At 35.2% G+C, this 23,233-nt stretch overlaps 1 protein-coding gene across 22 annotated transcripts in view; it reads left to right on the top strand.

Annotated features, from left to right (window-relative positions):
* Nucleotides 1–23,233, top strand: part of Dlg1 (discs large MAGUK scaffold protein 1) — a 271,999-nt gene that overhangs the window by 20,150 nt on the left and 228,616 nt on the right. The gene's annotated exons all lie outside the window — the stretch shown is intronic.

Genomic DNA, 23,233 nt, shown 5'->3' with positions numbered 1-23,233 from the left:
AAAGAGATCCAGAAGAAAATGATTTTACCCAGCTGATTCAGCTAGTTTGTGCAAGTCTATCTTTGGATTTTAGACCTCCCAATTTACAGTTCTTAGTAATCCTGATATGACCTTACATTTTTCTCTTTTTAATCTGATTAGAGATTCTCATGTTAAATTGTGCATGTATCATTAATTTCTTACTCTTATTTAAATGTTTTTTTATTATTTTCTCTTGGATAATTTCCGTTAACATTCCCTTCTTTAGTTGATATATCATTTGTTTTAATGATAATTAATTTCCGTGGCCTGTTTCAAATGAAAATTTTAAATGTCTGTAATCAGTTATTGGTTGTGGTTCAAATGTGTTGTTTCCAAAATTCAGATGTTGCCAATGTGATAGTATTAAGAGGTGGATCCTTTAAGAGGTGATTAGTTCCTGGGATTTCTCCCTCCTTAATGGGATTAAGGACCTTATAAAAGAGGCTTGCTTCACACAGGTTTTAGCTCTGCTCTCTGAAATGTGAGGATGAAGCAAGAAGACCCTACCAGACCAACTACCTCTTAGACTTCTCAGCTTTAGAACTCTGAGAAATATATATATATATATATATATATTTTTTTTTTATAAATTACCCATTCTCAGGTCTTCTGTTATAGCAGCACAAAACGGCTGACCGTTAAACATATTTCTATTTCACATTGTCTTAGTCCTAGGTTAAAAAACTTGTTATAAAAAACATTTTAAATTTCAAGAGCATTAACTTTTATTTACTTAGTATATTTTTTGTTATTGTCTGTATAATGATATCGACCTGTGATTAGGAAACAAAAGTTCTTGCAGTCAATTTGCACATTTTGATAGGTTGTTTAGATAATGACTGTCTCAGTACAACCAGTGAAACTAAATATTCACTAAGGTATAACAAATGGATAGTTTTGTAAGCTGGAAGTTTATTTCTATATAGATTTTAGTAAGAAAAATCAACAGTGTATTGAGTTTTATAACAAATGGTATTAGTGGACCAAAGATGTGGTTCAGTGGTAGAGCGCTTGGTAAGCATGCACAAATGTTGATCCCCAACACTGCAATGAAAAAAAAAAGATATTAGAAACATTTCAATTTCTATAAAATTATGAAGCACTCTTACCTATGTGCAGCCCTCATTTCTGCACCTCCTGAAAGATATTTTCTGGACATGACAAAAGCAATTCAAATTACTGGAGAAATGAGAACTTACAGATGATGAGTGTCATATCTTATTAGTTTGGAGAATGGATGAAAAGGAAATACAGATTACAACATGTTGCTTTAAGGCTTGGCACGTGGAAAATGCCTTAGTAATGTTTGACATCTGTACCCATTCATAGATGAACTTTAAGGGAAGCATTGGAGTGTGTTCATCAATCCTAGATTTTTAAAAGAGGGAATAATACCTGTGTGTCAAATGTGAGCAAGCTAAGATCAATTACTACAAAGTACTGTTATCACAGAGATGACAGAATACCTGAAAAATGAAAGTCTGAAAATGTAACATGTTTGAAATTTGTCTAAGTGATGATTGACTTGATCTCTTATTTCAGTGTTGTTTATGACTGGGAAAGACTTTAATTCACTGGCCCAAGTTAGAACAAATGCAAAAAAACCCAAAACTATCTTGCTGACATAAAATTTAGGCTATTATTCTACTTGTGCACTAAATTCTTGGATAACACAGTTAAATTTCTGACAAAATTATATGCAACATGGTCTTATCTTTTTTGCTTCCCATTTGCCTTCATAGGATTATCATTTAGTTCTTCAAAAAGTACTGGAGATTAATCAGGTTTTAGAAAGACTGCCTCTTACAGTGATGCAAATCTTTGCATTTTAAAACATATATCAAGTTTTCTTCATTTGTTTTAATAGTTGGTAACTGATCTCACTCTCATTAGCTCCTCATTTGTCAGTTACATTTTGACATTGTAACTTTGTTTCTTCTAATGTAATAAAATTAAAATTCATACTATTTATTTTAAAATAACATGATGAGTATCCCATTTTCTTAAAGTTTTGTGGGTTTTTGGGTTTTTTTTTTGTTATATCTTTTCATTGAAGGTATGCCTCACTAAATGTTTGAGATAATGTTTGCATAATGCTTATTTTAGGGTGATGGGATTATTTCTTTTTTTGTACTTTTTGCTATTTTTAAAAATAATTAGCTAGAGGATAGGAAAGGCAGCAGAACACAACAGACACTAGTATGGCAATATGTAAATCAATGGATGTGTAACTGATGTGATTCTGCAATCTGTATATGGGGTAAAAATGGGAGCTCATAACCCACTTGAATCAAAGTGTGAAATATGATATATCAAGAACTATGTAATGTTTTGAACAGCCAACAATAAAAAATTAAAAAAAAAACCTTTTATAATTAAAAAAAATAATTTAGCATGTCTCATTTTTATAAAAGCAGTTCTATTCTAAGTGAATTAGGAGATTAAGAAATAGAGATTAAGGAATAGTTATGAGACTGAAAAAAGCAAGATATAAAAGTAGGAGAAATTGTCTAATTTAATGGGGTAGTCTAAAAGAAAAGAATGTATTCTGTTCCTGATTTCATAATACATTTTAAGTGGAATAGTTATTCAAAGTTTAATAAAAAGAAGCTATAAAATAATTAAAAAATAATTTTTGAATAGGGAAAGCTTTTCTAAGCATTACAAAGCAAAAACTAAAAAAATTTAGAATTCTGACTGTAGAATTTCTTTGTGAACTTGAACTAGTTGTTTAAATTTTAATTGTAGAACTTTAAGCTTTTCTAAGAATTACAAAGCAAAAACTAAAAAATTTAGAATTCTGACTTAGAATTTCTTTGTGGGCTTCAACTAGTTGTTTAAATTTTAATTGTAGAACTTTTGTATCTCAAGAGATGATACAGTAGGAAGAGAATTTATCACATAAATGAAAAAGGGCAAATTTCCTTAATTTCCAACCATCTCAACCCAAGAAACCTCTTAAACATCACTAAGAAAAAAGCCATCATTCAATAGGATTTGTGACCAAAGGATGTGAACCATCAGTTTGTTGAAAAACTATACCTGGGCCAATAACCTGTGAAGAGATGTACAACCTCACTTTTAAAAACTACAAATTAAATTGTCAGTAAGAATATTCTTAAATAATTTAATTATCAAACATTAAATGTGAGGAAATAAGCTCATACGGTTAGTAGGGAGAGTACAGTGGTGTGATCATTTGAGAAACAACAGTACCCATATTCTTGGATCCAGCATGTGCTACAGATTTGCTCACAACAATTATTAAAGATACATGTATAGGGATGTTCATTGTATCATTCTATGTAATATTCATAAAAATCAATAAGGAAACAATATAAATGAGTATCAGTAAGACATTAGACAAAAACATGGTATTTAATACAGAATTGACATGAATATAAATTTTATGTATTTGGTTCTTGACTTGATGATTTAACTTAGAATTTTTTGGCTTTGTGATAGTGTGAAAATGATAAACATTCAGTGGAAGCCATCCTTCAGATTTTGAATTTTGATCTTTTCCTGGGCTAGTGGCATGCTATCTCATACATTCTTGTGGTACTGGGCAGCAGCAGCCAACTACAGCCCCTAGTCAGCGATGTGATCACATGGGTGAAAACAGATACTCTGCAGAGTACTGCATTGCTAAGCTGTGATGTTCAGTAGACCAGGTATTAAATGCATTTTCACCATATCTCCCCCCCAAACCCCAGCCCAGTATTAGAAATTGAACTTGGGGACATTTCACTGAGATGCCTCCCCAGCCCTTTTGTATTTTTTTTTTTCAAGACAGGGTCACTCTAAGTTGTGAAATCTGGCCTTAAATTTGAGATTCTCCTACCTCACTCTCAAATTGCTGAGATTACAGGTGTGAACCATGGCACCTGGCTACGTTACCATAATTTAAATTTGCAATGGGTTTATTTTAAGTTGAAGAGCATTAATATTTGTCAAATGTAAGCCTGTTACATGTCAGGAGGTATATAGAATGACTCTGTCAAAAGAAAACAATGAAGTTAGGTATGTCTGAAAGAATACACACTTGGTCTTCCTTCAGTTCTATTTTTGCTTTAGTTGTGCCGTCATTTACAGGCCTACTTTTAAACACTTCTGAGTTCATTTTAGGAGGAGGGGAATTATCTGACTGAGTTCTTTAGGGAGATAGTTTGATTCTATTTTTTTCGTGAGCTTATGAGTTAATGCTTTGAAATAATCCATCTTCAATTTAAGTAATTTTAGGAGGTAGTAGAATTAAAAGTATATATTCAGACTACCAGGTTTTATCTGAAGTCCTCTAAATATTGACTTTAAAATTTATCAAATTGCTGTTGAATATGCATACATAAAGGTACAAAAATCTTGAAGGGATAGCTTGATGAATCACTGCATGGTGAATATACCAGGTCAAGGAAAAGGACGTGGTACGACAACTAATAGGTCCAGGAATTAGTTGACGGTGATGATTGCACAACTCTGTGAGTATATCAAAAAATCAATGAATTGTGCATGCAAACATTAAATTTGTGTTGTTATGATTATTTCCTGATATATCAATTGCAGTGGAACAAACAAATTATAACAACTGATTGTGTATGTTTTCTTGTGCACCAGTATATACATACATACCCAAGTGTGAAAATGTTGTGTGTATGTTTAGTTTTAGTACATAATGCCAACAGTTTTGAAAATTGATTATGCATGTTTTCATAATTACTGTCAGTCTGAGCAAGTTTTGTTTTGCATCTTTGCCAATACTTGTTATCAGTCTTTTTGTTAATAGTTTAAACCATTCTGGTATGAGTGTAGAAGTACTTTATATTGTTTTTTTTTCCCTTTTCCTGTCGTTAACAAGATTAATAAGCCCCTTTCTCTTGGGGCTATGGTTGTGGCTCTGTGGTAGAGCACCTGCCTCACATGTGTGAGGTACTGGGTTTGATTCTCAGCACCACATATAAATAAATGAATAAAATAAAGATCTGTCAGCATCTAAAAAAAATATATATATATTTTAAGAGAGCCCCTTTCTCTTTTTTGGGGGACTGGGGATTGAACTTAGAGGCACTTGACTACTAAGCCACATCCCAGTCCTATTTTGTATTTTATTTAGAGACAGGATCTCACTGAGTTGCTTAGGGCCTTGCAAAATTGCTGAGGCTGGCTTTGAATTCATGATCATCCTGTCTCAGCCTCCCGAGTTGTTGGGATTATAGACTTGCCTGCAAAGCCTAGCCAGTGAGCACCTTTTTATATGTCTTATTCCTTTTGCTTCTGTGAAGTGTTTATTCAAATTTCTTGCCTTGGTCTGCTTTGATTTTTGCTGAATCTCTTATTTCATTTAAGATTTTTAAATGTTGATTTTTCTCCCCTAATTTTATAACATTTGTATTTATTAGTTGGGATTTTTCTATAAAAGGTACTTTTCTCTATCAGTTAGGAATAGACTTTAAAAGGTATATATATATATATATATATATATATATATATATATATATTTTTTTTTTTTTTTTTTTTTCTTTGTACCAGGGACTGAACCCAAGGATATTTAGTCCCTGGGTCACATCCCCAGCCCTTTTTATTTTTTATTTTGAGACAAGAGTCTCACTATGTTGCTTACATGCCTTGCTAAGTTTCTGAGACTGGCTTTCTTTTTTTTTTTTTAATTTTTATTGTTGGTTGTTCAAAACATTACATAGTTCTTGATATATCATATTTCACACTTTGATTCAAGTGGGTTATGAACTCCCATTTTTACCCCGTATACAGATTGCAGAATCACCTCAGTTACACATCCATTGATTTACATATTGCCATACTAGTGTCTGTTGTATTCTGCTGCCTTTCCTATCCTCTACTATCCCCCCTCCCCTCCCCTCCCCTCCCGTCTTCTCTCTCTACCCCCTCTACTGTCATTCATTTCTCCCCTTGTATTATTTTTCCCTTTCCCCTCAATTCCTCTTGTATGTAATTTTGTATAACCCTGAGGGTCTCCTTCCATTTCCATGCAATTTCCCTTCTCTCTCCCTTTCCCTCCCACCTCTCATCCCTGTTTAATGTTAATCTTCTTCTCATGCTCTTCCTCCCTACTCTGTTCTTAGTTACTCTCCTTATATCAAAGAAGACATTTGGCATTTGTTTTTTAGGGATTGGCTAGCTTCACTTAGCATAATCTGCTCTAATGCCATCCATTTCCCTGCAAATTCTATGATTTTGTCATTTTTTAATGCAGAGTAATACTCCATTGTGTATAAATGCCACATTTTTTTTATCCATTCGTCTATTGAAGGGCATCTAGGTTGGTTCCACAGTCTTGCTATTGTGAATTGTGCTGCTATGAACATCGATGTAGCAGTGTCCCTGTAGCATGCTCTTTTTAGGTCGTTAGGGAATAGACCGAGAAGGGGAATAGCTGGGTCAAATGGTGGTTCCATTCCCAGCTTTCTAAGAAATCTCCATACTGCTTTCCAGATTGGCTGCACCAATTTGCAGTCCCACCAGCAATGTACAAGTGTACCCTTTTCCCCACATCCTCGCCAGCACTTGTTGTTGTTTGAGTTCATAATGGCTGCCAATCTTCCTGGAGTGAGATGGTATCTTAGGGTGGTTTTGATTTGCATTTCTCTGACTGCTAGAGATGGTGAGCATTTTTTCATGTACTTGTTGATTGATTGTATGTCCTCCTGAGAAGTGTCTGTTCAGGTCCTTGGCCCATTTGTTGATTGGGTTATTTGTTATCTTATTGTCTAATTTTTGGAGTTCTTTGTATACTCTGGATATTAGGGCTCTATTTGAAGTGTGAGGAGTAAAGATTTGTTCCCAGGATGTAGGCTCCCTATTTACCTCTCTTATTGTTTCTTTTGCTGAGAAAAAACTTTTTAGTTTGAGTAAGTCCCATTTGTTGATTCTAGTTATTAACTCTTGTGCTATGGGTGTCCTATTGAGGAATTTGGAGCCCGACCCCACAGTATGTAGATCGTAGCCAACTTTTTCTTCTATCAGACAGCGTGTCTCTGATTTGATATCAAGCTCCTTGATCCATTTTGAGTTAACTTTTGTGCATGGTGAGAGAAAGGGATTCAGTTTCATTTTGTTGCATATGGATTTCCAGTTTTCCCAGCACCATTTGTTGAAGATGCTATCCTTCCTCCATTGCATGCTTTTAGCCCCCTTTCAAATATAAGATAGTTGTAGTTTTGTGGATTGGTTTCTGTGTCCTCTATTCTGTACCATTGGTCCACCCGCCTGTTTTGGTACCAGTACCATGCTGTTTTTGTTACTATTGCTCTGTAGTATAGTTTGAAGTCTGGTATCGCTATACCGCCTGATTCACACTTCCTGCTTAGCATTGTTTTTGCTATTCTGGGTCTTTTATTTTTCCATATGAATTTCATGATTGCTTTCTCTATTTCTACAAGAAATGCCTTTGGGATTTTGATTGGCATTGCATTAAACCTATAGAGAACTTTTGGTAATAACGCCATTTTGATGATGTTAGTTCTGCCTATCCATGAACAGGGTATATTTTTCCATCTTCTAAGGTCTTCTTCTATTTCTCTCTTTAGGGTTCTGTAGTTTTCATTGTATAAGTCTTTCACCTCTTTTGTTAGGTTGATTCCCAAGTATTTTATTTTCTTTTGAGGATATTGTGAATGGAGTGGTTGTCCTCATTTCCATTTCAGAGGATTTGTCGCTGATATACAGGAATGCCATTGATTTATGCGTGTTGATTTTATATCCTGCCACTTTGCTGAATTCATTTATTAGCTCTAATAGTTTCTTTGTAGACCCTTTTGGGTCTGCTAGGTATAGAATCATGTCATCTGCAAATAGTAATAATTTAAGTTCTTCTTTTCCTATTTTTATGCCTTTAATTTCTTTCGTCTGTCTAATTGCTCTGGCCAGTGTTTCGAGAACTATGTTGAACAGAAGTGGTGAGAGAGGGCATCCCTGTCTTGTTCCAGATTTTAGAGGGAATGCCTTCAATTTTTCTCCATTCAGAATGATGCTAGCCTGAGGCTTAGCATAGATTGCTTTTACAATATTGAGGTATGTTCCTGTTATCCCTAGTTTTTCTAGAGTTTTGAACATAAAGGAATGCTGTACTTTGTCGAATGCTTTTTCCGCATCTATCGAGATGATCATATGGTTCTTATTTTTAAGTCTATTGATGTGGTGAATAACATTTATTGATTTCCGTATATTGAACCAGCCTTGCATCCCAGGGATGAATCCTACTTGATCATGGTGCACAATTTTTTTGATATGTTTTTGTATCCGATTTGCCAGAATTTTATTGAGGATTTTTGCATCTAGGTTCATTAGAGATATTGGTCTGTAGTTTTCTTTCTTTGAAGTGTCTTTGTCTGGTTTAGGAATCAGGGTGATGTTGGCCTCGTAGAATGAATTTGGAAGGTCTCCCTCTTTTTCTATTTCCTGAAGTAGCTTGAAAAGTATTGGTATTAGTTCCTCTTTAAAGGTTTTGTAAAACTCTTCTGTATACCCATCCGGTCCTGGGCTTTTCTTAGTTGGTAGCCTTTTGATGGTTTCCTCTATTTCCTCGATTGATATTGGTTAGGTTGTCTATATCCTCCTGACTCAATCTGGGCAGATCATATGACTTAATAAATTTATCGATGCCTTCACTATCTTCTATTTTATTGGAGTATTAGGATTCAAAATAATTTCTGATTATCTTCTGTATTTCTGAAGTGTCTGTTGTGATATTGCCTTTTTCATCCCGTATGCTAGTAATTTGAGTTCTCTCTCTTCTTCTCTTCGTTAGCATGGCTAAGGGTCTGTCGATTTTATTCATTTTTTCAAAGAACCAACTTTTAGTTTTGTCAGTTTTTTCAATTGTTTCTTTTGTTTCGATTTCATTAATTTCAGCTCTGATTTTAATTATTTCTTGCCTTCTACTTCTTTTGCTGTTGTTTTGCTCTTCTTTTTCTAGGATTTTGAGATGAAGTATGAGATCATTTATTTGTTGGTTTTTTCTTTTTTTAAGGAATAAACTCCAAGCAATGAATTTTCCTCTTAGAACTGCTTTCAATGTGTCCCATAGATTCCGATATGTTGTGTCTGTGTTTTCATTTATCTCTAAGAATTTTTTAATTTTCTCCTTGATGTCTTCTATAACCCATTGAGCATTCAGTAACCTATTGTTCATTCTCCAAGTGATGCATGCTTTTTCCTTCCTTCTTTTATCATTGATTTCCAGTTTCATTCCATTATGATCAGATAAGATGCATGGTATTATCTCTACTCCTTTATATTGTCTAAGAGTTGCCCTGTGACCTAATATATGATCTATTTTTGAGAAGGATCCATGTGCTGCTGAGAAAAAAGTGTAACTGCTTGATGTTGGGTGGTATATTCTATATATGTCAATTAAGTCTAGGTTATTAATTGTGTTATTGAGTTCTATAGTTTCCTTATTCAACTTTTGTTTGGAAGATCTGTCCAGTGGTGAGAGAGGTGTGTTGAAGTCTCCTATGATTATTGTATGGTGGTCTATTAGACTCTTGAACTTGAGAAGAGTTTGTTTGATGAACATAGCTGCACCATTGTTTGGGGCATACATATTTATGATTGTTATGTCTTGTTGGTGTATGGTTCCCTTGAGCAGTATGTAGTGTCCCTCTTTATCCCTTTTGATTAACTTTGGCTTGAAATCTATTTTATTAGGTATGAGTATGGACACTCCTGCTTGTTTCCGAAGCCCATATGAGTGATATGATGTTTCCCAACCTTTCACCTTCAGTCTATGTATGTCTTTTCCTATCAAATGCGTCTCCTGTAGGCAGCATATTGCTGGGTCTTGTTTTGTGATCCATTCTACTAGCCTGTGTCTCTTAATTGGTGAGTTTAAGCCATTAACATTTAGGGTTATTATTGAGATATGGGTTGTTCTTCCAGCCATATTTGTTTATTTATGTTACTAAACATGGTTTGTTTTCCTCTTTGATTATTTTTCTCCCCTTTACTGTCCTATCTCCCACTGTTGGTTTTCATTGTTATTTTCCATTTCCTCTTCCTGTAATGTTTTGCCGAGGATGGTTTTGAAGAGACGGTTTTCTAGCTGCAAATTCTTTTAACTTTTGTTTATCGTGGAAGGTTTTAATTTCATCTTCCATCCTGAAGCTTAATTTCACTGGATACACAATTCTTGGTTGGAACCCATTTTCTTTCAGTGTTTGAAATATGTTATTCCAGGATCTTCTAGCTTTCAGAGTCTGTGTTGAAAGATCAGCTGTTATCCTGATTGGTTTACCCCTCAATGTAATCTGCTTCCTTTCTCTTGTAGCTTTTAAAATTCTCTCCTTATTCTGTATGGTGGGCATCTTCATTATAATGTGTCTAGGTGTGGATCTCTTATGATTTTGCACATTCGGCGTCCTGTACGCTTCTAGAATTTGGGATTCTGTCTCATTCTTCAAGTCTGGGAAGTTTTCTCGTATTATTTCATTGAATAGATTGCTCATTCCTTTGGTTTGGACCTCTGTACCTTCCTGTATCCCAATGACTCTTACGTTTGGTCTCTTTATGTTATCCCATATTTCTTGGATGTTCTGCTCATGGTTTCTTAACAGTCTTGCTGAGCTGTCTATGTTCTTTTCAAGTTGAAATACTTTGTCTTCCTTGTCTGATGTTCTATCTTCTAAGTGTTCTACTCTGCTGGTAGTATTCTCCATTGAGTTTTTAAGTTGGTTTATTGCTTCCTGCATTTCTAGGATTTCTGTTTGTTTGTTTTTTATAACCTCTATCTCCCTGTATAGTTGATCCTTTGCTTCCTGGATTTGTTTGTGTAATTCCTTGTCGAAGTGATCTTTCATTGTCTGATTTTGCTGTCTAATGTCTTCCTTGATACTCCAGATCATCTGAAGCATGTATATCCTGAATACTTTATCTGACATTCCATCTGCTTCAGCTATTACCTCTTCTAAAGTTGAGTTGACCTGCATTGCTTTTGGTCCTTTCTTTCCTTGTCTTTTCATACTGCTCGTGTTTCTTTCTGCTTGGTGAAATTGTTGTGTTTTTGAAATTTTCCCCCTATATATTTATATTGCTCTTGTATAGTTGAAAAGTCTCCCTTGCAGGGTCGGGCGGCGGCTGTGCTCCTCCTCCAATTGGGGTGATCTGTCTACCATGCTGACGGGCCGCTGGGCCTATTCTGCCGGTCGGTCGCAGGTCTGACTACCTTGCAGGCGCGGGCGGCAGATCTGCTCTGCCCTTACTCCAATTGGGGTGACGTGTCTACCATGCCGGCGGGTCGCTGGGCTTATTCCGGGTGTGGGAGGTGGCTCTGCTCTGCCCCTACTCCAATTGGGGTGATGTGACTACCACGCCGGCCGGCCTCTGGGACTGTTCCACGCACGGGCGGCGGCTCTGCTCTGTTCTGGCTTGATGACAAAGTGAGAGAGACTCGGGTGTTTGTGCCTCACTTTCTTTACCAGGAGACCAACTCCTGAGACTGGCTTTGAACTTGTGATCCTTCTGCGTCAGCCTTCAGAGCCGCTAGTATTACAGGTGTGCACCATCATACCCAGCATTGTTTTCTTTTAAAATTTTAATTTGGTATATATGACAGCAGAATGCATTTTGATTCATTGTACACAATTGCAGCACAACTTTTCATTTCTCTGATTGTACATGATGTAGCGTCACACCATATGTGCAGTCCATATGTGTATCTAGGGTAATAATGTTTATCTCATTTCACCATCTTTCCTGCCCCCATATCCCTTTCCCTTCACCAAGTCAAAGTCCCTCCCCAGCAATTATGGATCAGCATCCACTTATCAGAATGAACATTTGGCCTTTGGTTTTGGGGGATTGGCTTATTTCACTTAGCATGATATTCTCCAACTTCATCCATTTACCTGCAAATGCCATAATTTTATTCTCTCAATGCTGAGTAATATTCCATGTGTGTATATACCAGAGTTTCTTTATTCATGCATCCTTTGAAGGGCATCTAGGTTAGTGCTTCCATAGTTTAGCTATTGTGAATTGAGCTGCTATGAACATTGATGTGGCTGTATGACTGTAATATGCTGATTTTAAATCCTTTGGGTATAGACTGAGGAGTGGGCTAGCTGGGTCAAATGGTGGCTCCATTCCAAGTTTTCTAAGGAATCTCCATATTGCTTTTCAGAGTGGTTGCACCAATTTGTAGTTCCACCAGCAATGTATGAGTGTACCTCCGCCCCCCCCCCCCATCCTTGCCAGTTGTTTTCTTTTAGTAACCGTTTTCAGAGTAGAATTTGTGTCATAATTCCCTACAAGTAGGACTAAAAAGTTTCTTTCCTTTTTCATGCTCTCTTTAAAATGCTGTCACTATGTGGACTTTGCTTCTCTCTCCTTATTTGTGTCATTCCTTCCAAGTAGAACGTCTTTGCCTTACCCATCTTGAATGGCCCATCTCAGCATTGTCCATGTGAGGTCTTAACCCATCTTTTAGCCAAGACTAATTTCTTCTTAAGCCTATAGCACTTTGTACCTTTCATTTTTGATGATCCGGTTCTAGGGATCAGACCTAGGCATGCTAGGCAAGTGCTGTACTAGTGATCTATACCTCCAGCCCATGACCTTGTATTTTTTTTTCTTGTACCTTTCTCATGGGACCTATATTTTGCAGTTATTTTGGCCCCTTTTAAAAATGTCTTTTTAAAAAAAGTTATTTTGAAAAATTACATATAAGCAGTAAATTGCCATTTTGTCACATTTGTCTGTTTTTTCTATGCTTGCAGATATATAAACTTTAATTTTTGTTGAACCATTTGAGAGCAAGTTGCATCATCATCTTTTATCCTTAAATACTTCATTATGTCTTTCCTAAGAATAAGGATATTGTTCTTAAAAATTTATTTTTTTGTGAACATTTCTAAAAACATCTAGCATACAATGATCAGACTGAGAAAATTTAAAATTAATATAATGCTACTATTTATATTGTGTTGTTATCAGTCCATAATCAAATTAAGACACACTTTATATCTCTAGTACCATCTGTCCTGTGATCTTATATCCTCAAGGCAGACCCCCAACTCCACAGATCTTACCACAGACATTGAAAACAGCTGATGAATTTTATATCATAACTTCATGAATTGTCACCACTCTGAATTTACTGCCTTCAAAATAATTGACAACCTTACATATTGGTGGTTGGCCCCTTTTCCTCTTTCTCCTGTCAGTTTCATCAAGTTTCTTGGGATTCTTCCTGATACTTTATTTCTCTAGCAGAATATGTTTATTACTCAGAACAATATAGGTACACTAGTATGAACTCCCTCTTTCCACCATCAGGTTTTATGTTGTCTCATTTAATTAGTTTTTAAATGATATGTTATAAAAAACGTATAAAATTTAAAATAATGCACAACTCCTGGGAAAAGCCTTGTAATTTAAAATTCATCAAGATTAGAACTGGTAGGTATACAAAATGAATTGTAAATTAGGCAGTTGCCACATGGTAGTGCCTCTTCATCATTAGCATTTGAAACCTCGTTTATATGAGATTGTCTGCAAGTGATTTTAATGACCATGTGTGCTGTTCTTTTACATTTACTATTATATATTTTAAAAGTATTTTAATGTTTGTATCTTAAGATATTCTTTTCCTAATAATGATAGTTCCTAGCACTAAAATTGAAGGATATAACTCCAAATTTATAACTCTTAAATGGAAATGAAATGCAGTGAAATGGCATGAGAGAAGTGAAACAACTACCCTATTATACCAAGCTATTAATCTAGAGAAAATTCAGCAAAATATAACATAATTGCTGAGAAAATAAAATTCTGTGTTAAAGTCTCAGTGTATCACGGAAATTCTAGATTTATGTGCTTAAAGAAAGCACCCCCATGAATTTTGAATAATGAGTTTGATAACATTTCCAGTAACTTTTCATTTAAATAATTTTGATTGCTGTATATGTATCTGCACCTATTATAGTCTTTATTATTAGAGCATTTTTATTTCATGTGCGTTTTAAAAAAGCACAACACCTGTGTTTTTAGATTGCCGGAGTGATGCATGCTCATTGTAAAAGTCTCTAACTTTATAGACATTGGTTTCAACTATGTAAAATTCACCGCAGATAATAAATATTAATAGCTTCCGTCATGCTGTTTCATCTTTTGGCACCTCATTCTATTCTCTTATACAGCCTCCTCTGTTGGGCCTCTGTTCCCTTCTTAACTTTATCCTGTAAGTAAATTCAAAGATTCCATTAAAAGAAAAACATAGAAAAAAGTATTTCTCAGTAGGACCCCATACTTTTTCTTTTCTTCCTTGCTAAATTTCTCCGAAGCGTAGTTTACTTTTTCCTCCCTTTCTTCCCTTTGTCAACATACTGTAACTGTCTTCAGACTTCCCTTTTCATAGTAATTGTTCTTTTTTTTTTAGGTATTTACCTTTAAAAAAATCTCTGATTACACAGATAATTGAGCACATCTTAAAATCAAATATATAGAGATGCATAATATTGAACATCAGTGTTAAAAATATTCTTTACCTGAGATAACCTAGCTTGTAACTATTTCGTATGTACAGCTTTCTCTAGGTATGCATGGGAGATTGGTTATCAAAATCTTCAGATGGGGCTGTGGTTGTGGCTTAGTGGTAGAGCATTTGCCTAGTATTTGTGAGGCACTGGATTGATCCTTAGGACCATATAAAAATAAGTAAATAAAATGAAGGTACTGTGTCCATTTACAACTAAAAAATTAAAAAACCTTTGGATGATCAAGTTCTTTATATAAAATAGCATAGCATTTGCATGTAACCTACATAATCTTCCCAATATACTTTAATCATCTCGAGATTACTTAACAAGACCTAACGTGATGAACTCTGTAAATAGTTATTACACTGTATAATAATGACAAGAAAAAAAAAAAGTCTGTACAAATTTAATTCAGACTTGGTTCCCAACCCAACGTTAAATCTGTGGTTGGTTGAATCCCCAAATACAGAATCCATGGATACAGGGGGCCAACTGTATTGTTTAGTGACTTCTATATGTTTATTAATCTGTTATTTGGCTTATATATATGCTTTTAAAATGAAAGATATATACATATCATCAGGCTTCTTATGTCTGTTCACCCACATCTATTTAGATCATTTGTACTATTATCACTGTTTTTTTGATGAAAAACAAATTGCTTAATTTCTCTTCCCTCAGTTCCATTATCTGCACATGGGGGCAATAACAGAACTTACCTCATAATGCCATTTTTAAGTATGAAATGGGACAATTTATGTAAACTTTAGACCAGAGTCTGATTCATGTATTAAGTACTTGATAAATGCTACATTTTAAAGATAACGACGTTATACCTCAACATTGTAAAAGCTATATATTGCTAAACCCAAGGCCAACATCATTCTAAATGGAAAAAATTGAAAGCATTCCTTCTAAAAACTGAAACAGGACAGAGATGCCCTCTTTCACCACTTCTATTAAACATAGTCTTTGTTACCCTAGCCACAGCAATTAGACCAAAGAAAGAAATTAAAGGGATACAAATAAGAAGAGTTCAAACTATCCCTGTTTGCTGACAACCTGATTCTATTTTTAGAAGACCCCCAAAAAACTCTTACCAGAAAGCTTTTAGAACCCATAAATGAATGCAGCAAATTAGCAGGATATAAAAATTAATATCCATAAATCAGTTGCATTCCTATACACCAATGACCAATCAGCTGAAAGAGAAATCAGGAAAACTATCCCATTCACAGTAGCTTCAAAAAAAGGGTGAGGGCAGGGGTGGGAATCAATCTAACTAAAGAAAAAAATGGAAGAAGACATTAGAAGATTGGAAGATCTTCCATGTTCTTGGATAGGCAAAATTAATAGTCAAAATGGTCATAAAGTGCTATACAGATTTAATGCAATTCCTATTAAAATTCCAATGATGTTCTTTATAGAAATAGGAAAAGCAAACATGAAATTCGTTTTCATGAATGAATAAGAGTTCCAGAATAGCCAAAGCGATCCTTGGCGAGAAAAGTGATGCATGAGGCATCACAATACCAGACCTTAGATTATACTACAGAGCTATAGTAATAAAAATGGCATAGTATTGGCACAAAAACAGACGTGAAGGCCAGTGGAACAGAATAGAAGACAAAGTGTCATACCCACATAGATATAGTTGCTTCGTATTAGACAAAGGTGCTATAATCAAACAATGGAGAAAAGATAGCTTCTTCAACAAATGGTGCTGGGAAAACTGGAAATCCATACGTAGCAAAATGAAATTAAACTCCTCTTTCTCACCTTGCACAAAATTCAACTCAAAACTCAACTAAGATCAAGGACTTAGACATTAGACCAGAGGCCCTGAGCCTACTAGAAGAAAAAGTATGACCAGCTCTCCCCATGTTGGCCTAGGAACCAACTTCCCCAGCAAAACTCATAAGGCGCAAGAAATAAAATCAAGAATCAATAAATGGGATGGTACCAAACTAAAAACCTTCACAGCAAAGGAAACAATCAAGAACACAAAGAGAGAGCCTATATAATGAGAGAAAACCTTTACCACCTGCACCTCAGTTAGAGCATTAATCTCCAGGATATACAAAGAACTCAAAAAACTTAACACCAAAAACAAACAAATAAGACAATCGATAAATGGGCAAAGAACCTGAACAGGCACTTCACAGAAGAAATACAAATGGTCAACAAATATATGAAAAATTGTTCATCTCTAGCAATTAGAGAAATGCAAATTAAAACTGCACCGAGATTTCATCTCTCATCAGAATGGCAAGTCTCAAGAATACAAGTAACAACAAATGTTGGGGAGGATGTATGGGAAAAGATTCACTTATACTTTGCTGGTGGGACTGCAGTACTGGAAAGCAGTACTTAGAAAATTTGGGATGGAATCACTATTTGACCCAGTTATCCCATTTAAAATCAGCATACTACAGCGATACAGCCACATCAATGTTTATAGCAGCACAGTTCACAATAGCCAAGCTATGGAACCAACCTAGTTGCCCTTCAACAGATGAATGGATAAAGAAAACGTGGTTTATATACACAATGGAATATTACTTAGCCATAAGAAGAATGAAATTATGATATTTGCTGGTAAATGGAGAATACCATGCTAAGTGAAATAAGCCAATCCCACAAAACCAAAGGCTGAGTGTTCTCTTTGATATGTGGATGCTAACCCACAGGGAGGAAAGAGAGGGAAGAATAGAAGTTCATTGGATTAGACAAAGGGGAATAAAGGGAAGGGAGAAAGGATGGGAATAGGAAAGACAGTAGAATGAATCAGACATAACTTTTCCTATTCTTATATATGAATACATGACCAGGATAACTCCACATCATGTACAACCACAAGAATGGGATTCTAATTAGAATAAATTATACTCCATGTATGTATAATACACTCTACTGTTATATGTATCTAAGAAGAAGAAGAAGAACAATAAAAAAGAATTCATCACATTCTCCCATAGTTACCTGTGTTTGCCTTTTCACACTCTGGCTGACATGTCTGGCTCTCTGGCTAAACTGTGAACTCTTTGAAAAATTTCACTGGAGAGCTGTTGTGCACAGCACTTGGCACATACTAAAGTTCTTTAAAATACTAAAGTGGGATTAATTTTTAAAAATGATGATGTTAAAATGTTGCATACTCATTGTTAATAATCAATATAGTAAAGGATAAAAAACATTTATTCCTATTTTTTCTTTCTTTTGGTACTGGGGATTGAACTCGAGCACTCAACCACTGAGCCACATCCCCAGTCCTGTTTTGTATTTTATTTAGAATCAGGGTCTCACTTGAGTTGCTTAGTACCTCTCTTTTGCTGAGGCTGGCTTTGAACTCATGATCCTCCTGCCTCAGCCCTGTGAGTTGCTGGGATTATAGGAATGGGCCACCGTGCTGCATTTATAATCCCTCTTCAATGTTATTTTATGTCTTTACCTTCTCTCATTTTATTTTATGTTTTTTGGTAGTGTTTGCTCTTATCTATTCTTTCTACTTTTGAAATTTTTTTTCTTTTCTAGGTAACTATTTGCCCTGTTGGTTTAATCATACAGAAACTTTAGTAAATATTATCAATACCCATGTATTTACTATCTATCTGAAGAAAAATGTTACATAGTTGAAATACTCCTTCTGCTTTTTTCCATTGTGAACACATTCTCCTACCTTTTCCCCCAGAATTAAATTCTGTTGTGAATTCAGTACTTATTATTCCCATTACTCTCAGTTGTTAGTTTTCTTTACCATTTTTTTTTTTTTTTTTGGGATTCATTGAGTTTCTTGGCTCTGTGGGTTTATAGTTCTTATCCACATTAGAAATTTTTCATCCATTATTTCTTAAGGTATTTTTTTTTCCTTCCATCTCCTTTTCTTCAGAAACTCCAATTACATGTACATTTGATTTGGTTGAATTTGTCACATAGCTCTCTGATGTGATTCATCTTTTTTTCAACCTCTTCTCTGTTACATTTTGGACAGTTTTGGACAATTTCCATTACTATGTCTTCAAGTCCATTTTTTTTTAAGTGACCAATCTATTTTTAATCCCTTTCAGTTGCCTTTTTGTTTTAGCCATTTTATCTCTAGAAGTTCAATTCGGTTCCTTTTAAATTTTCAATATCTCACTAATATGCTCATGCTTTTCTCTATCTTGATGAACATATGGAACAAAAATACTGTAACTTTTTGAAATGACCTTGTCTATATATTTCCATCACTGGGACTTTATTGATAGACTCTTTCTCCTGTCTGGATGATATTTTCGTGCTTCTCTGGGCCGAACTGTTGTAGATGAATGCCTAGTAATTTTTAGTGAATTTAATAGACATTATGGCAGATATTTGCAGACATTTACCTTTTGGGAACCTGCAAGTTTTTGTATTCCTTCAAATATACAAAATATATTAATTTAATATAAGCTTTGCTTCAGAATGTGGTGAAGTTACTGAAAAAGTTTGAGAATTTCAAAGCTTACTTTTAAGCTTTTTTCAAGTGGGACCAAGCAACTTTTAATATAGGCCTAATTTTGTCCTAGTTTTGGGGCAGTACTCCTACTCTTAATTTCCTGGTGCCTTGCCTACTACAAATTTTCCCATAATTTTTGGCCTTGTGTGAGTGCTGGGGACTCCTCCTTCTGCTTTTTTCTTTTTCTTTCTTTTCTTTTTTTGTACTAGATATTGAACACAGGGCTGTTCTTGCTGAGCTACATCCCCAGCCCTTTTTATATTTTTATTGTAAGAAAAGGTCTCACTAAGTTGCCCATGTTGGCTTTAAACTTATAATCTTCTGCCTCAGCCTCTTGAATCATTGTGCCTGTCTCCTCCAGCTGTTTTCTAGGATTTTTTCAGTACCCTCACATTTCCTTATATTTTATGTGCTGGTTCAAATTAATCTGAAGACTTGAGAGATCTCTGGAATTCTCTCTGTGCAGCTCTTTCCTTTTGGGTATTTTACCTCCATACCTGGGCCTTCTGAATTCTCAGTTTTGTCTCCCAGCTTAGACTACCAAGCTTTATTTAGTTTCCTCATCTTTTCTTAGCAGCCTGGAAACATTTTCTGTGCAATTATGAGATTATCTCATTTGTTTCCTCACAGAGGTCCACTGATTTGCATTGCTTTTAATTCAGTATCTGAACATCATTATTTCATATTTGTCCATGTGACAAAGTAGTTTTAGTTGTTTAAGCAGGAGAGTTAATCTGTTCCCTGTTATTCCATCATGATTCAAAGTTATTGTCTGTGTGTAGAAAGCTATTGGTATTCTAAAATACTGTTAATTATCTTATGTGCCTTAGTATTAGGCTAAGGTATTACTATTTTCAAAAGCTTATATTTGAGCCCTTCTAAAGTCCTTCATTTTACAGGGTCACTTCTGAATTATTTTGAACAGCAAATAACAGTCTGAGAGAACACATTGACTCAAATTGTCCCTAGTCAGTGTCATTTTGGATGTTTGTAGAAATTAGAGTATGTGTAGAGTTTTAAATAATCAGTTCTAAGCACGACCTTAAAACCTACAAGTACTAGATATTATATGCAAGCAAGCTTTTTTTTTTTTTTGGGTACCAGGGATTGAGCCCAGGGGCACTGACATTCTTAATCTTGTTTGTTAGTTTGTTTGTTTATATTTTGAGACAGGGTCTAAGTTGCTTAGGGCCTCCCTAAGTTGCTGAGGCTGGCTTTGAACTCGAGATACTCCTGTCTCAGCCTCCTGAGTTGCTGGGATTACTGGCGTGTGCCATCACATCCAGCAAAGCTTTTTTGAAAGATTAGTAAATACATTAAAAAGTAATGTAGCTAAGTGGGGCTGTGGTGGTAGCTCAGTGGTAGAGTGCTTGCCTTGCTCATGTGGGGCACTGAATTCCGTCCTCAGCAGCACATAGGAATGAAGTGAAGGTATTGTGTCCTGTACAATTAAAAAAAAATTATTAAAAGAAAAAGTAATATAGTTAAGTGATTATATTGTAGAGATTATAAATGTTTACCTACAAGTGGGAAAAAATTGGCTTCTTGAATAGTGCTAGTAGCCATTTGGGATAAATGGTCAGGTATTTTAATTAAAAAAGAACATCTTAAACAACTTGGATTCTGTGAAATTGACGTTTGAGGTCAAATATATTAGATGATTCAAAGTGGTTATTGTTAGGGTGATGACCCTAACATCTAAGGTGAAAACGGAAAGTTTGACTAAAATTGTTTCCTGACATGTTACTGGGATAAAATAATATTTTAGATGTCTTATTTTAATGACAAATGTTAGTAACTATGTGTTAAATAGATTTGATAATTTTAAAGTTAGATGTTTGGTTATTTTATTATATGTTCATATTTGAGTTGGCAAAATCATTTGAAGAGTTTTTACTGGGAAAATGGGGTACCTAATTTTCAGGTCAATTCATACTGTTTTCAATTTTGTAATCATCTATAGTTCAGATATTAGAAAAGCTGTTGTTTAATTCAACAAAGATTTATTGAGCTCCTGTTACATTCTGGTCATCATATCACTCCAAAGGTGCTGGGATAAAATGGTAGTTACATGAGATAAGGTGAGTCTTGCCCTATTAGAGCTTAGAATCCTGTGAATTTAGAAATTGATCTGTAGGAATAAGTAGAAGGGCTCTTAGAATCCATTGAATATTTTATTTTATAAAAAGGGAAGCTGATATCCCCCCAAAGAAAATGACTGAAGTTATGCAACCTGTTAATTGGCTGAACGTTATTTCAGACTTGCTTTAGGGATTTTCAGCTTCTGGTTATGAGGTATGTCCCTCTCTGGGCCAGACTGTTGTAGATGAAATGAAAATTTCATGAGAGAGATTTCAGAACACAGAGAAAACACCTAAAGGGTTTCACATTTATTTATTTTTCTTCAAAAATGCAATTAATTGTTAGTCCTTGGATATAACCCACATTATTTTCAGTATCCTGCTTAACTTTTATAAACTTTATTTAAGGAGTCATGTGTTTTGAGTATGCCATACTTTTCCATGATGGGAGAATATGAGTGATGAGGAGAAGGAAGTACTCTCAATTTTCAACAGAGCAGCTAATTTCCAGGCTGCATTTCACATGGGAGAGGGAATGTGTTGATCCATGATGAAGTATACTTCTGCCTACCTCTGAAACCTTATAGCAAACCTTTTATCTGTATCTATATCTGTATCTATCTTAGCGGAGAAAACAAATCACTTTTTCCCCCTCCCATCCTACATAGGCCTTCATAGAACACTTTTGTGTCTAGATATATGGTTGTTGTTGTTTTCTGTTGTTGCTTTTTAACCAACACATCAAGTAGTTCTTCAGGGGAGCTGTTCTATAATTTATTTCAATTCTGAAACTATGTCGAAGTAGAGATAAGTGTTAGGTCCCACATGTTTTTTTGCTCAGTCCCATAAGGCTACCTTCACTTCAAATGCCAGTTGCAAGTAGTAGGTTATTATCTTATGTTTCTCACTGAACAGCTGTAAATCAGTATTCCTACAACCCCCTTCCTGGTTTCAATTAATTTGCTAGAATGACCCATAGAACGAAGGGAAACATGTATGCTGCTTTATTATAAAGGGTATTATATAGGATACAAATAAATAGTCAGATGGAGAGGTACATAGAGTGAGGTTTGGAAGGGTCTTGAGTGCAGGAGCCTTTGTCCTGCTTGAGTTGGTCTGCTTTGTCCTCCTAGCATGTGGATGTGTTTGCCTATCCCAGACCTGTTACCCCACACCACCCCCTTTCTTCGAAGTTACCTGGTGAAGCTGAAAGTTCCAACCCTCTTAATACTTGAATCTCTTGGTCTTTCAGGTGACCGGCCACTTCCTGGGGCTCTCTAGTGGTCCCACGCTAAGTTACCTTATTAGGTATAACCTCAGGTGTTATGGAGAGATACAAAGGATTCTTGTGTCACTTAGGAATTGCCAGGGGTTTTGTTTAGTTTTGTTTTGTTTTAGGCGCTCTCTGAAGGTGTCAGGGACAAAGACCAAACGTATTTCGTAATATACAACGATAGTTGTGGCTGGCACTTACTGATCATTTAATAATGTCTGCATTATTATCAGTGCTGAGCATGTATTATTTTATTTAACCCTTATGCAATAGCACCATTAGGCTCTATTCAAGGTAAAGTCCCAAAGGACCTATCTAAAATATCCTATTAGGCTTTAAACAAAAGGCTGTCACCTGATAAATATCAATTATAGTAATAAAACAGTGATGATGCTTACTATGCTTACTATTTGATAAGTACTGTGATATATTTGTATTAACTTTTTCACAACTCTTATAGTGAAACTTGCTTTAGTATGAAAGTTGCTGATGGCAGCCGGTACAAATTACAAATGTTTGGAGTAGTAGTGATATAAAAGCAGCCAGTTGGGACAATTTAGTTGTTTGAATTTGAGGTTATTTCTACTATCTGTATACTATGAAGAAACATTGTGGACAAAAATTAAAGATAACATTCTTTGTTGCTATATGTTTTTGTAGGGAGTATGGCTGGAAGCTTAGGAGAATAAAAGGCAGTTGCCATCCCTTTACTTCGTCCTCTGTTACCCTTTCTAATTCTATTCTGATGATCTTGAGGACCAGACACAAATTTATAAAATTAGGTGACTTCTTGGTTAAGAAATGAAGACTTCTTAAGGAGTTTAAAATGGTACAAACTCCTTTAAAATAGGGTAGAGGTACAAGGGATTTG

Source organism: Marmota monax, unplaced genomic scaffold, assembly GCF_021218885.2.
Source record: "Marmota monax isolate L192 unplaced genomic scaffold, Marmota_monax_Labrador192_F-V1.1 WCK01_AAM20220418_F8-fsc00052, whole genome shotgun sequence".
NCBI lineage: Eukaryota > Metazoa > Chordata > Mammalia > Rodentia > Sciuridae > Marmota > Marmota monax.
Note: the sequence above shows the minus strand (reverse complement) of the source record. Positions and strands in the feature narration are given on the sequence as shown.